We start from the raw sequence: 6,925 nt of genomic DNA on the forward strand, positions 1-6,925 counted from the left end.
TTACAAACTATCCAAATATTTAAAAACGATATTTATAGATACTCTGGAGCTAAGGAACGAATATGCAATAGCTAACACAACAGAACTAATAGAGAGACTCGAGACCGTAGAGCTAACAAGAAACGGCAAATTGGTATCTTTTGACATAAAAGATTTATACCCATCTATACCACTATCGGAGACTTTGGACATAGTTAGCTCAACAATAGTTCATAACACAAAAACAAAGTGAAAAGTATGCAAATCACAAATACGCTAAGAACCACTTTACGTCAAAACTATTTTCAATTCAACAATAAAATATATAGACAAACAAACGGTCTTGGAATGGGAAGCCCCACATCAGCAATTCTTATGGAAGTGTTCATGCAAAATCTGGAAGAAAGGTACATACAGGAGCGGAAGTCCAAATTAGGCGTGTCATTTTATGCTAGATACGTGGATGACATAATATGCGTTTTAACTACTAATAACGAAGAGCTTGTACTGGAGTACCTCAACAAGCAGCACGGAAATATAAAATTTAAAACGGAAACCGAAAAGACGGAGGAATCAGCTATCTAGACCTCACGATAAATATTGATAAAGAAGCCAAAAGATTTAACTATGACATGTATAGAAAGTCAACGGCCACCGACACAATAATAAACTATACCTCAAATCACCCTCAACAACATAAAAATGCAGCATTAAAGCACTTGATACATAGACTTGAAAGAACACCTCTTACACAAGAGGCATATAAGAGAGAACTTCAGGTCATATATAATATCGCTGCAAAGAACGGATATAAAAAGCACTAGTAGATAAGCTCAGAAGGACAATTGGAGAACCAAAAAGAAATAATGAAAAGGAAAATAATAGCTGGCCGACTATGACATATACTGGAAAAGCAACATATAAATTGGCAAACTTCTTTAAAAAATACAACATTAACACAGCATTCAAAACATCGAACAATCTAGAGCGAAAACTAAGAACTAACATTAACTCAGAGGATCCGTTTAGCAGCCACGGCGTATACAAGCTTACCTGCGGATGCCAGCATAGTTACATAGGACAAACAGGACGGCAAATAAGAACGAGGTTCAGAGAACATATTAGAGATTACAACAGAAAAATACGGAATCCAAACATTATACCCGAGTCTAACTTCGCGAATCACATGGTCGAGAATGAATGTTCCCCAGCAAACATCAATAAAAGAGTTAGGGTTCTTCACATACAAGAAAAGGGCCGACGTCTCAGCGTACTCGAAAACATGGAAATCTACAATCAGAAAACATTCGACGGTAGAATAATAAACGAACAGATAAACACAATTTCTGACACAATATTCGAGCCTTTAAAACTTGTATACAGGAAACAACTTAATCACACAGGTACAACAGACAAACACACAACAACAAATAAACACAAAACAATTAACACACCAAAACAAAAAACCGACAAAGAAGGTTAAACGACTAAAATCACAGATTTCTACCTACCCTAGTCAGCCACACAAATCGATTAGTAAACCACCCTCTGTTCTGAATGAACACACAGCACATACACATAACTAAATATACACAAGCATCAATTTGACAATACCTGCTCATATACATACGAACTATAAATACAGGACAAACGACAACAACAGATCAGAACGAAAATCGTCACTGATGATGGCACAACGCCGAAACCGGTTTTTCTCAAAACCAAATTTGACAAGGGATGACGGAAAATCGTTCCAATATACATCATTAACCACCCTGTCGGAAAATCAATCAAACAAGATAAGACATTTAAAATAGTAGAAAGTTGGCAGCACAGCTTAACGAAACCTAAACAATGTGAAAAGCACAAAAGGAATGCCAAAAATAAACAAATTCCGTATACTAACTGCTTTTAAAAGTTATGATTGTGCAAGTTTTGAGATACAGTTTGCGTTATCAACAAAAGGTAAGTAAATGCGGAATTAATTTCATATTTCTCGACATAACAAATTTCTCATATTAAAATAGAATGGCGTCATCAATTAATACCAATCAAAGGAGAAGCCGTACCACAGCCGACCAGTTAAGTCGAATGGTGGGCTTTTTAATGGAAACTCCGGGATTAGCGGGTTATTGATATTGTTTGAAGTGATATTGTTAAGTTTGACGATACCGAATCGAAGTTTTTACTACCAAGGTAGCTTTTAAAATAATTTCCAAAAGAAATCGATCTATGTAAACGAATGAATGAATTTTTTACATTCAAAAAAATGTATTATGTATAAAATTGAGCTGTGTTAAAACCTCATAAGTATTTATTTTAATTTTAAAGGACACGAAGTTCGTTTCTATTGAAATGATATTGTTAAGTTTGACTGTTCGGTATGATGGAAGTTTTCCCTACCAAAGTAGACCAAATATAAAATAAAATGCCAAAATGTTTGCTTTACATTGCTGTAGATTTTTTTATTTATAAGTTTGTTAAGTCTGTACTTAAGTATAGTAATTAGCAATAAGTCGGTCTTGAACACGTTTCGCTATTGAAGAAGGTGCGCCTTGATTAACATTGCTATCACTTGGGCTTTGATCTAAGTATTCAGTGCCAGGCTCGTGTATGGGTTCACTTAATCGGATGTTATGCAACACTGCGCATGCGTTAACTATTCTACCAGTAAATCTTGGATGATACAAAAGAGTCCTTTGCTGTGATAGGCGTCGCCATGTTCCTTTGAGAACACCAAAAAGTCTCTCGACTGGGTTTCAAGCTTTACACAATGCCTCATTGTACCGAAATTTTGGGATCCCCTCGGGTTGGTTAGGTAAAGGAGTCATCAGCCAGGGTTCTAAAGGGTATCCAGAGTCACCTGCAAGTAGTTTTGTGTGCGATTTTATTTTCTGGGAAAGTTCAGTGCATTAAACACACTTACCTATCAAAAACATGTTGCGGCTACCATTTTCAAAATTTCTCTGCATCACTTTCCGTACTGCAGAGGAGCTCCAGATAAATGCATCGTGCCTTGCTCCTAGGAATTTAGCATTGACATTCAATATCTTTAGGTTGGGGTCAAAAATCTGTATATAAAAATATATTATAATCAAACAAGTAAGGAAGGTTAAGTTCGGGTGTAACCGAACATTACATACTCAGTTGAGAGCTATGGTGACAACATAAGGGAAAATAACCATGTAGGAAAATGAACCGAGGGAAACCCTGGAATGTGTTTGTATGACATGTGTATCAAATGAAAGGCATTAAAGAGTATTTTATGAGGGAGTGGGCCATAGTTCTATAGGTGGACGCAATTTAGGGATATAGCCATAAAGGTGGATCAGGGTTGACTCTAGAATGCGTTTGTAGGATATAGGTATCAAATGAAAGGTATTAATGAGTATTTTAAAAGGGCGTGGACTTAAGTTCTATAGATGGACGCCTTTTCGAGATATCGCCATAAAGATGGACAAGGGGTGACTCTAGAATGCGTTTGTACGATATGGGTATCAAATGAAAGGTGTTAATGAGCATTTTAAAAGGAGTAATCCTTAGTTCCATAGGTGGACGCCGTTTCGAGATATCGCCATAAAGGTGGACCAGGGGTGACCCTAGAATTTGTTTGCACAATATGGGCATCAAACGAAAGGTGTTAATGAGTATTTTAAAAGGGAGTGGGCCTTAGTTCTATAGGTGGACGCCGTTTCGAGATATTGCCATAAAGGTGGGCCAGGGGTGACTCTAGAATTCGTTTGTGCAATATGGGTATCAAACGAAAGGAGTTAATGAGTATTTTAAGAGGGAGTGGGCCTTAGTTCTATAGGTGGACGCATTTTCGAGGTATCGCAATAAAGGTGGACCAGGGGTGACTCTAGAATGCGTTTGTACGATATGGGTATCAAATGAAAGGTGTTAATGAGCATTTTAAAAGGAGTAATCCTTAGTTCCATAGGTGGACGCCGTTTCGAGATATCGCCATAAAGGTGGACCAGGGGTGACCCTAGAATTTGTTTGCACAATATGGGCATCAAACGAAAGGTGTTAATGAGTATTTTAAAAGGGAGTGGGCCTTAGTTCTATAGGTGGACGCCGTTTCGAGATATTGCCATAAAGGTGGGCCAGGGGTGACTCTAGAATTCGTTTGTGCAATATGGGTATCAAACGAAAGGAGTTAATGAGTATTTTAAGAGGGAGTGGGCCTTAGTTCTATAGGTGGACGCATTTTCGAGGTATCGCAATAAAGGTGGACCAGGGGTGACTCTAGACTTTGTTTGTACGATATGGGTATCAAATCAAAGGTGCTAATGAGTATTTTTAAAAGGGAGTGGGCCTTCGTTTCATAGGTGTTCGCCTTTTCGAGATATCGCCATAAAGGTGGACCAGGGGTGACTTTAGAATTTGTTTGTATGATATGGGTAACAAATGAAAGGTGTTAATGATTATTTTATAAGGGCGTGGGGCTTAGTTCTCTAGGTGGACCCCTTTTTGAGATATCGCCATAAAGGTGGACCAGGGGTGACTCTAGAATTCGCTTGTGCAATATGGGTATCAAACCAAAGGAGTTAATGAGTATTTTAAGAGGGAGTGGGCCTTAGTTCTATAGGTGGACGCCTTTTCGAGATATCGCCATAAAGATGGACCATGTGTGACTCTAGAATGCGTTTGTACGATATGGATATCAAATGAAAGGTGTTAATGAGTATTTTAAAAGGGAGTAATCCTTAGTTCCATAGGTGGACGCCGTTTCGAGATATCGCCATAAAGGTGGGCCAGGGGTGACTCTAGAATTCGTTTGTGCAATATGGGTATCAAACGAAAGGAGTTAATGAGTATTTTAAAAGGGAGTGGGCCTTAGTTCTATAGGTGTTGTTCGCCTTTTCGAAATATCGCCATAAATGTGGACCAGGGGTGACTCTAGAATGAGTTTGTAAGATATGGGTATCAAATTAAAGGTATTAATGAGACTTTTAAAAGGGAGTGGTGGTAGTTGTATATGTGAAGGCGTTTTCCAGATATCGACCAAAATGTGGACCAGGGTGACCCAGAACATCATCTGTTGGATACCGCTACTTTATTTATATATGTAATACCTGGTTTTAAGGGTTTTTTATTTCGTCCTGCAGAACTTTTTCATTTTCTTCTACTTAATATGGTAGGTGTCACAACCATTTTATAAAGTTTTTTCTAAAGTTATATTTCGCGTCAATAAACAAACACCTTACCATATTTCATCCCTTTTTTCGTATTTGGTATAGAATTATGGCATTTTTTTCATTTTTCGTAATTTTCGATATCGAAAAAGTGGGCGTGGTCATAGTCGGATTTCGTTCATTTTTCATACCAAGATAAAGTGAGTTCAGATAAGTACGTGAACTGAGTTTAGTAAAGATATATCGATTTTTGCTCAAGTTATCGTGTTAACGGCCATGCGGAAGGACAGACGGACGACTGTGTATAAAAACTGGGCGTGACATCAACCGATTTCACCCATTTTCACAGAAAACAGTTAACGCCGTAAAATCTATGCCCCTACCAAATTTCAAAAGGATTGGCTAATTTTTGTTCGACTTATGGCGTTAAAAGTATCCTAGACAAATTAAATGAAAAAGGGCGGAGCCACGCCCATTTTTAAATTTTCTTTAATTTTTGTATTTTGTTGCACCATATCATTACTGGAGTTGAATCTTGACATAATTTACTTATATACTGTAAAGATATTAAATTTTTTGTTAAAATTTTACTTTAAAAAAAAATTTTTTTTAAAAGTGGGCGTGGTCCTTCTCCGATTTTGCTAATTTTTATTAAGCGTACATATAGTAATAAGAGTAACGTTCCTGCCAAATTTCATCATGATATCTTCAACGACTGCCAAATTACAGCTTGCAAATTTTTAAATTACCTTCTTTTAAAAGTGGGCGGTACCACGCCCATTGTCCAAAATTTTACTAATTTTCTATTTTGCGTCATAAGCTCAACTCATCTACCAAGTTTCATCGCTTTATCGGTCTTTTGTAATGAATTATCGCACTTTTTCGGTTTTTCGAAATTTTCGATATCGAAAAAGTGGGCGTGGTTATAGTCCGATATCGTTCATTTTAAATAGCGATCTGAGATGAGTGCTCAGGAACCTACATACCAAATTTCATCAAGATACCTCAAAATTTACTCAAGTTATCGTGTTAACGGACGGACGGACGGACGGACGGACGGACATGGCTCAATCAAATTTTTTTTCGATCCTGATTATTTTGATATATGGAAGTCTATATCTATCTCGATTCCTTTATATATGTACAACCAACCGTTATCCAATCAAACTTAATATACTCTGTGAGCTCTGCTCAACTGAGTATAAAAAGTACAATACCTTTCTTTGAATTATTGCTTTTACCATTTGTACATTTATTGAATAGTATCCATGGTGATTTACATATGCCTCTTCATGATTTCTGGAGCTCATGATCGACACATGAGTGCAATCAATAGCCATAATAGTACCTCCCACAAATGGTGCAGGTGACGCAGAAAAAATTTCTTTCGCAGCTTGCCGCTCTATTTGAGTCATTGGTAAAGTTTGTAGCATTTGTTACGCGATGTATACAGCGGCTTACAGACGACTGGCTCATTGATATGCCCCATTGTTCTCCAACGGGCCGTTGAAAACAACCAGTTGCGAAGAAGTGTAAAGCAGTTAGAACCTGCAATTTTTATACTCAGTTGAGCAGAGCTCACAGAGTATATTAAGTTTGATTGGATAACGGTTGGTTGTACATATATAAAGGAATCGAGATAGATATAGACTTCCATATATCAAAATAATCAGGATCGAAAAAAAATTTGATTGAGCCATGTCCGTCCGTCCGTCCGTCCGTCCGTCCGTTAACACGATAACTTGAGTAAATTTTGAGGTATCTTGATGAAATTTGGTATGTAGGTTCCTGAGCACTCATCTCAGATC

General features: G+C 37.4%; 1 long non-coding RNA gene across 1 annotated transcript; it reads right to left on the bottom strand.

Annotated features, from left to right (window-relative positions):
* Nucleotides 1-2,639: 2,639 nt before the first annotated feature.
* On the bottom strand, nt 2,640-6,639 carry LOC137247058 (uncharacterized). The gene is made up of 3 exons (XR_010951767.1): nt 6,359-6,639; nt 2,906-3,050; nt 2,640-2,842 (listed from the first exon to the last, which is right to left on the bottom strand). It is a non-coding gene; the product is annotated as an uncharacterized lncRNA (long non-coding RNA).
* Between the last annotated feature and the right edge of the window lie 286 nt (nt 6,640-6,925).

This window comes from Eurosta solidaginis, chromosome 3 (genome assembly GCF_040869045.1).
Source record: "Eurosta solidaginis isolate ZX-2024a chromosome 3, ASM4086904v1, whole genome shotgun sequence".
NCBI classification, from domain to species: domain Eukaryota; kingdom Metazoa; phylum Arthropoda; class Insecta; order Diptera; family Tephritidae; genus Eurosta; species Eurosta solidaginis.